This window comes from Ursus americanus, chromosome 8, assembly GCF_024610735.1.
Source record: "Ursus americanus isolate L20-20 chromosome 8, mUrsAme1.1.p, whole genome shotgun sequence".
Lineage (NCBI taxonomy): Eukaryota > Metazoa > Chordata > Mammalia > Carnivora > Ursidae > Ursus > Ursus americanus.
In genome coordinates this window covers 23916162-23923948 of record NC_142134.1, presented here as the reverse complement: position 1 = coordinate 23923948, position 7787 = coordinate 23916162, and the positions used below count along the sequence as shown (strand labels likewise).

Below are 7787 nucleotides of genomic sequence, written 5' to 3'. Positions count from 1 at the left end.
AAATCAAAGAAGTAAAGAAAACCTAAAAAAAAACAAAAACAAAAAAAAAAACAAAAAAACCTGGGGACAAATGAAAACAGAAATACAACGTAACAAAATCTATGGTATGAAACAAAAAGTGGTTATAGGAGGGAAGTTCATAGTTATGCAGGCCTATTGAAAAAAATCTAAACTTTAGAACAAAGGAACTAGAAAAAGAACAAAGTGCAAAATTAGTGGAAGAAAATAATAAAGATCAGAGGAGAAATCAGTGAAAAGAGACTAAAGATACAATAGAAAAGATCAATGAAACTAAGAGCTGGTTCTTTGAAAAGATAAACAAAATGGACAAATCTTTAGTTAGGCTCACTAAGAAAAAGCAGGAAGTCTTCAATACATACAATCAGAAATGAAAGAGGAGACAATTGATACTATAGAAATGATGATAAGACTCTTAGAAAAAGTTTGCAATGATGTGGGTGGAACTAGAAGGTATTATGCTAAGCAAAATAAGTCAATCAGAAAAAGACAGTTGTCATATGTGGAATTTTAAGAAACAAAACAGAGAAGCATAGGGGAAGGGAGGGAAAAATAAAACAAGATGAAATCAGAGAGGGAGACAAACCATAAGAGACTCTTAATCATAGGAAACAAACCGAGGGTTGCTGGGGAGAGGAGAGTGGAGGAATGAGGTAACTGGGTGATGGACATTAAGGAGGGCACATGATGTAATGAGCACTGGGTGTTATATAAGACTGATGAATCACTGAACCCTACCTCTGAAACTAATAATCCACTATATGTTCATTGAATTTAAATAAAAAAAAAGACTATTAGGAAAAGTTATACAAGAATAGGCTAGACTATTACAAAAAATTATAGGATACCATAGAAGAAATAGATAAATTCCTAGAAAACATACATCTTCTAAGACTGAGTCAAGAAGACATAGAAAATCTGAATAGGCCAATTATTAGTAAGGAAATTAAAACAGTAGTCAAAAACCTCCTAACAAACAAAAGTCCAGGACCAGAGAGTGTCACTGGTGAACTTTACCAAACATTCAAAGAAAAGTTAATACCTATACATCTCAAACTGTTCCCAAAAGTTGTGGAAGACAGAAAGCTTCCCAACATATTTTATGAGGCCAGTATTACCATGATACCAAAACCAGACAACACCACACAAAAAAAGAAAATTACAGGTCAATAATCTTGATGAAGATCATGTAAAAATTCTCCACAAAATATTAGCAAACCAATTTCAACAATACATTAAAAGGGGGAAATTTCCTGTCCAAGATGGAGACATAGGAAGATCCTGAACTCACCTCCTCCACAAAAACACATACTCCACCTATTTACAGAGCAATTCCTCCTGAGCAAGAACTGAGGGCTGACCGAGTAGCTTTTACACAACAAAAAATGGGGAGAACACATAGGGAATGGCAAGACAGAGAGACGCAGTAACAAAAGGAACCCCTACCCTTGATGTTGTGATCTGCAGTGGAGAGGGATAGTATTGAGGGATCATGAGCAGAGTTGTCTGCCCTGGAACACAGATCAAAAGCTGCAGTTTAAAAGAGCAAATAGTATATAAAAGATCCAGCCCTAGAACTCCACCAAATGGTAGGGGAGCTGCTAGAACTCTGTCCAGGTCAGAGGGTCTGGTGAGCACCATGATTTACACTCTTCTTCCACCTTGATAGCCTGGATGGGAGCAGAGTTTGGGCGCCATAGCTGGCCTACCACCTCAGTTAGTCCCTATTCCATACCAGCCCTAACCGTCCTACCAGGGTGACCTAAGCATGGCACACACCCAGAAACCCCTGGTCAGCACTTACTACAGCTCCAGCCATTACATCAAGGTCATACAGATGCAAAGCACCCAGGAATACTCCAGGCTCCAAGTGGCTTGCTAGGGCACCCCAGACACAGACTGCTCTAAATTCTCTTGGGTCTAATCTGCTTCAGCTCCTACCCCACCAAAGCGCCCCCTGGTCAGAATACCCCAGGAATGCCCAGCTCATGCCTGCCTCAGTTCTGGCTGCCTCTCCAGGGCACTCCCTTCGTGGAGCACCTTGCAATGTCCCAGTTTGTACGTGCCTCAGCTTTATCTGTCCTGCCAGAGTGCCTTCTACACAGAGAGCCCCGTGACAGCCTGGCTTATACCCATTACAGCTACAGCTGTCCTGCCAGGGTACCCCCTATATGGAGCACCCCAAAACCCCTAGCTCACACCCTACCTCAGGTCCAACTGCCTTGTCAGGGAGCCCCTTGTGTGGAGTGTCCTGGGACCCCCAGGCTACTTCCCGCCTTGGCTTCAGCCACCCCAGCAGGGCGTCTTCTGCATGGAGATTCCAGGGACACTGTGGCTTGCACCCACTTCAGTTTCAGCTGTCCTGATAGGGTGCCTCCATGAGGAGAGCCCCATATATCCCTAGTCTATGTTCACCTCAGCTCTGGTCACTCCACCAGGACAGACACCTCATGGAATTCCCTGGGATGCCTAAACCACACCAGCCACAGCTTCAGAGAGCCAGCCAGAGTCCCCAGGCACATACAATCTACACAGATCTATGAGATGACCATAGACAAGATCATTCCTTCAAGTTTAGGAGAAGTAGCTGTTCCACAGAATTCATAGACACAAACACAAAAGTCAAGCAAAACAGGGAGACAGAGGAATATGCTCCAAATGAAAGAAAAAGATAAAACCTCAGAAAAATAATTAAATGAAAAGGAAATAGGGAATATGCCTACTAAAGAGTTTAAAGTATTGATTATAAATATGCTAACCAGAGAAGAGAGAAGAGTGGAAGACTCAGGAAGCACAGAGAATTCATCTAAACCCAAGGAGATTCACACCAAGACACATAATACTTAAAATGGCTAAGATTAAATAAAAGAAGAAATTTTCAAAAACATGAAAAAAAATGAAAATGAAGACACAATGGTCCAAAAACCTTTGAGATGCAGCAAAAGTGGTTCCAAGAGGGAAGTTTATAGCTACTATGGGGCTACTTCAAGAAGCAATAAAAATCTCAAATAAACAACCTTACCTTATACCTAGAGGAGCTAGAAAAAGAGCAACAAAACAAAAAACTAGAGATTCCAAAGAGGAGTAGGGGACCCTATTTCAACTGGTCCCCTGAATTTAGCCAGATATCTACTAAACCATTCTGAACAGCTATGAAATCAGCCTGAGATAAAAGTATATATATCTGGATATCTACAAATCTCTGGTGGTCTCAAGGTATGAAGCACAGAGCCACGATGCTGCAGGCAGATATCAGAAGGTAAACAGAAGGGGGAGGGAGCCAACATAAACTGGCGTCAGGAAGGAGATATAATATCGGAGTGCAAAAGCATCCTGAGCTGGGGACCAGGCACAGATTCGCAGACCAGTAGTGGTGGAGAAAGGACTTTAGTGCAGCTCCCAGACAGGATCCTGGAGCTGTGGGTCTGCCAACGTGAACTGGGTGTGGCTCCCAGTTTTAGAAGCACAAAGGGCAGAGACGTGCCTGGCCCTGGGATCGACCCCTGGGAGTGCTGCTGTGGGCGCACAACTGGGGAGGCTGCAGTTTTTAGCAGCACAGACAGAAATGGAGACTGTGTGTCCTGGAGAGCTCAGTGAAGAGCAGACTGTGACTTTTTTTTTAATGTTATGTTAGTCACCATACAGTACATCATTAGTTTTTGATGTAGTGCTTCATGATTCATTGTTTGCACATAACACCCAGTGCTCCATGCAATATGTGCCCTCCTTAATACCCATCACCAGGCTAACCCATACAAATAGCTAACAGACACATGAAAAAATGTTCAACATCTTTAGCCATCAGGGAAATTCAAATCAAAACCACACTGAGATACCACCTTACACCAGTTAGAATGGCAAAAATTGACAAGGCAAGAAACAACAAATGTTGGAGAGGATGTGGAGAAAGGGGATCCCTCTTACACTGTTTTTGGGAATGCAAGTTGGTACAACCACTTTGCAAAACAGTGTGGAGGTTCCTCAAAAAGTTAAAAATAGAGCTACCCTATGACCCAGCAATTGCACTACTGGGTATTTACCCCAAAGATACTGATGTAGTGAAAAGAAGGTGCACATGTATCCCAATGTTCATAGCAGCAATGTCCACAATAGCCAAACTGTGGAAGGAGCCAAGATGCCCTTCAACAGATGAATGGATAAAGAAGATGTGGTACATATATACAATGGACTATTATTCAGCCACCAGGAAGGATGATTACCCTCCATTTGCATCAACATGGATGGAACTGGAAGGGATTACACTAAGTGAAATAAGTCAGGCAGAGAAAGACAATTATCATATGGTTTCACTTATTTGTGGAACATAAGGAATAGCAGGGTGATCATTAGGAGAAGGAAGGGAAAAATGAAGGGGGTGAAACAGAGGGGGAGATGAACTATGAGAAACTATGGACTCCAGGAAACAAACTAAGGGTTTTAGAGGGGAGGAGAGTGGGGTGATGGGTTAGCCTGGTGATGGGTATTAAGGAGGGCACATACTGCAATGAGCACTGGGTGTTATAGGCAAATAATGAATCATAGAATAATACATCAAAAACTAATGAAGTACTGTATGGTGACTAACATAACATAATAATAAAAAAAAAAAACCCAAAACAAGCAGAAAGGAAATAATAAAGATTAGAGCAGAAATAAATGACATAGAAACTTAAAAAAATAGAACAGATCAAAAAGACCAGGAGCTGGCTCTTTGGGAAAAAAACAATACAATTAAATCTCTAGCCACACTTATCAAGAAAAAAGGAGAAAGGACTCAAATAAACCACAAATGAGAGGGGAGAAATAACAACCAGCATCACAAAAGTACAATTAAAAAAGAATATTATGAAAAACTGTATGCCAGCAAATTGGACAATGAAGAAGAAATGGATAAATTTTTAGAAACCTACAACCTACCAAAACTGAAATAGGAAGAAATAGAAAATATGAACAGACCAATAACCAGCAAAGAAATTGAATCAGTAATTTTAAAACTACCAACAAACACTCCTCTTCCTCGGCGCTGCCTGCGGAGGTGGCAGCCGTGTGTTACCGGGCATCATGGCTGCCCTCAGACCTCTGGTGAAGCCCAAGATGGTTAAAACGAGGACCAAGAATTTTATCCAGCACCAGTCAGACCGATATGTCAAAATTAAGTGCAAGTGGCAGAAACCCAGAGGCATTGACAATGGGGTGTGCAGAAGATTCAAGGGTCAGATCTTCATGCCCAACACTGGTTACAGGAGCAAAGCACGTGTTGCCCAGTGGCTTTCAGAAGTTCCTAGACCACAGCGTCAAGGAGCTTGAAGTGCTGCTGATGTGCAACAAATCTTACTGTGCAGAGATTGCTCACGATGTCTCCTCCAAGAGCCCCCAAACCATGGTGGAAAGAGCAGCCCAGCTGGCCATCAGAGTCACCAGTCCCAAGGCCAGGCTGCACAGAGAGGAAAATGAATAGACAGCTTGTTGTGCATGTCATATTTGTGTTAATAAAACCATAAAACTACAGAAAAAAAAACCCCACCCCACTACCAACACAAAAGTCCAGGACCAGATGGCTTCATAGGTGAATTCCACCAAACATTTAAAAAAGAGTTACTATCTATTCTTCTGAAACTATTCCAAAAAGAAAAAAAAAAAGGAAGTAAAACTTCCAAATTCATTCTATGATGCCAGAACTACCCTGATACAAAAACCAGATAAAGACTCCACTAAAAATGAGAACTACAGGTCAATATCTCTGATGAATGTAGATGCCAAAGTTTTCAACAAAACACTAGTGAACCGAATTAAATAATACATTTTATTTTATTTCTAAGATTCTGGGTTTTTTTTAAAGATTTTATTTATTTATTTGAGAGAGAGAGAGAGCACAAGCAGGAGGAGGGGCAGAGGGAGAGGGAAAGGGACAAGAATATTCTCTGCTGAGCAGGGAGACCAAAAAGGGGCTTGATCCCAGGACCCTGAGATCATGACCTGAGTCAAAGTCAGACGTTTAACTGATGAGACACCCAGGCACCCCCAATAATACATTTTAAAAAATCATTCACCACAATCAAGTGGGGTTTATTCCTGGGTTGCAAGGGTGGTTCAATATTAGCAAATCAATCAACATGATACATCACATCAATAAGAGAAAGGATAAGAACCATATGATCATTTCAAGATGCAGAAAAAGCATTTGACAAAGTACAACATCTATTCATGACAAAACCCCTCAACAAAGTAGGTTTAGAAGGAACATAACATTATAAAGGCCAACTATGAAAATCCCATGGTTAACATCATTCATAATGGGGAAAAATGGAGAGCTTTCCCCCTAATGTCAGGAAAAAGATAAGGATGTCCATTCTCACCCCTTTTATTCAACATAGTGAATGTTGTGAAAATCCTAGCCACAGCAATCAGACAACAAAAAGAAATAAAAGGGATCCAAATCAGTAAGGAAGAAGTAAAACTTTCACTATTTGCAGATGACATAATACTATATATAGAAAACCTGAAAGACTCCACCCAAAGAACCTGCTAGAATAAATGAATTCAGTAAATTTGCAGGATACAAAATCAGTGTACAGAAATCTATTGCATTTCTATACACCAATAATGAAGCAGCAGAAAGAAAGAAAACAATCCCATTTACAATTGTACCCCAAATAATAAGATACTTAGGAATAAACCTAACCAAAGAGGTGAAAGACCTATACACTGAAAACTATAAAACATTGATGAAAGAAATTGAAGACAACATAAAGAAATGAAAAGACATTCCATACTCATGGATTGGAAGAACAAATATTGTTAAAATGTCTGTACTACCCAAAAGAATCTACATATTCAAAGCAATCCCATCAAAATACCAACAGCATTTTTCATGGAACTGGAGAAAACTATCTTAAATTTTGTACGGAACCACAAAAGACCCCAAATAGCCAAAGCAACCTTGAAAAAGATAAAGCAAAGCTTGAGGCATCACAATTTTGGGCTTCAAGTTATATTGCAAAGCTGTAGTAATCAGAACAGTATGGTATTGGCACGAAAATAGACACATAGGTCAATGGAACAGAATAGAAAACCCAGAAATGAACCCACAACTATATGGTCAATTAAAGTTTGACAAAGCAGGAAAGAATATCTAATGGGAAAAAGACTGTCTTCAACAAATGGTGTTGGGAAAACTGGACAGCTACCGGCAAAATAATGAAACTGGACTACTTTCTTATACCACACACAAAAATAAATTCAAAATGGATTAAAGACCTAAATGTGAGACCTGAAACCATAACAATCCTAGATGACAATACAATCAGCAATTTCTCTGACAAAGGTATGAACAGACATTTTTCAAAAGATATATGAAAAAATACTCAACATCGCTCATCATCAGGGAAATGCAAATCAAAACTACAATGAGAGGGGAGCCTGGGTGGCTCAGCTGGTTAAGCATCTGACTTAATTTCAACTCAGGTCATGATCCCAGGGTTATGAGATTGAGCCTCACATTGGGCTCTGCACTGAGCATGGAGCCTGCTTAAGATTCTCTCTCTCCCTCTCCCTTTACCCCTCTCCCTGCTTGCACGCTCTCTCAAAAACAAAACATCTACATCAAAAACTGTGTATTATACAGTGGATAACTGAACATAAAAACAAAACAAAACAAAAAAACCTACTACAATGGGATGTCTCCTCACACCTGTCAGAATGGCTAAAATCAACAACACAAGAAACAATAGGTGCTGGTGAGGATGTCTCAGAGAAAGGAGAACTATCTT

The 7787-nt window shown here is 40.3% G+C and overlaps 1 pseudogene; it reads left to right on the top strand.

Annotated features, from left to right (window-relative positions):
* Positions 1-5046: 5046 nt before the first annotated feature.
* Positions 5047-5536, top strand: LOC123789189 (large ribosomal subunit protein eL32 pseudogene; annotated as a pseudogene).
* Positions 5537-7787: the final 2251 nt, after the last annotated feature.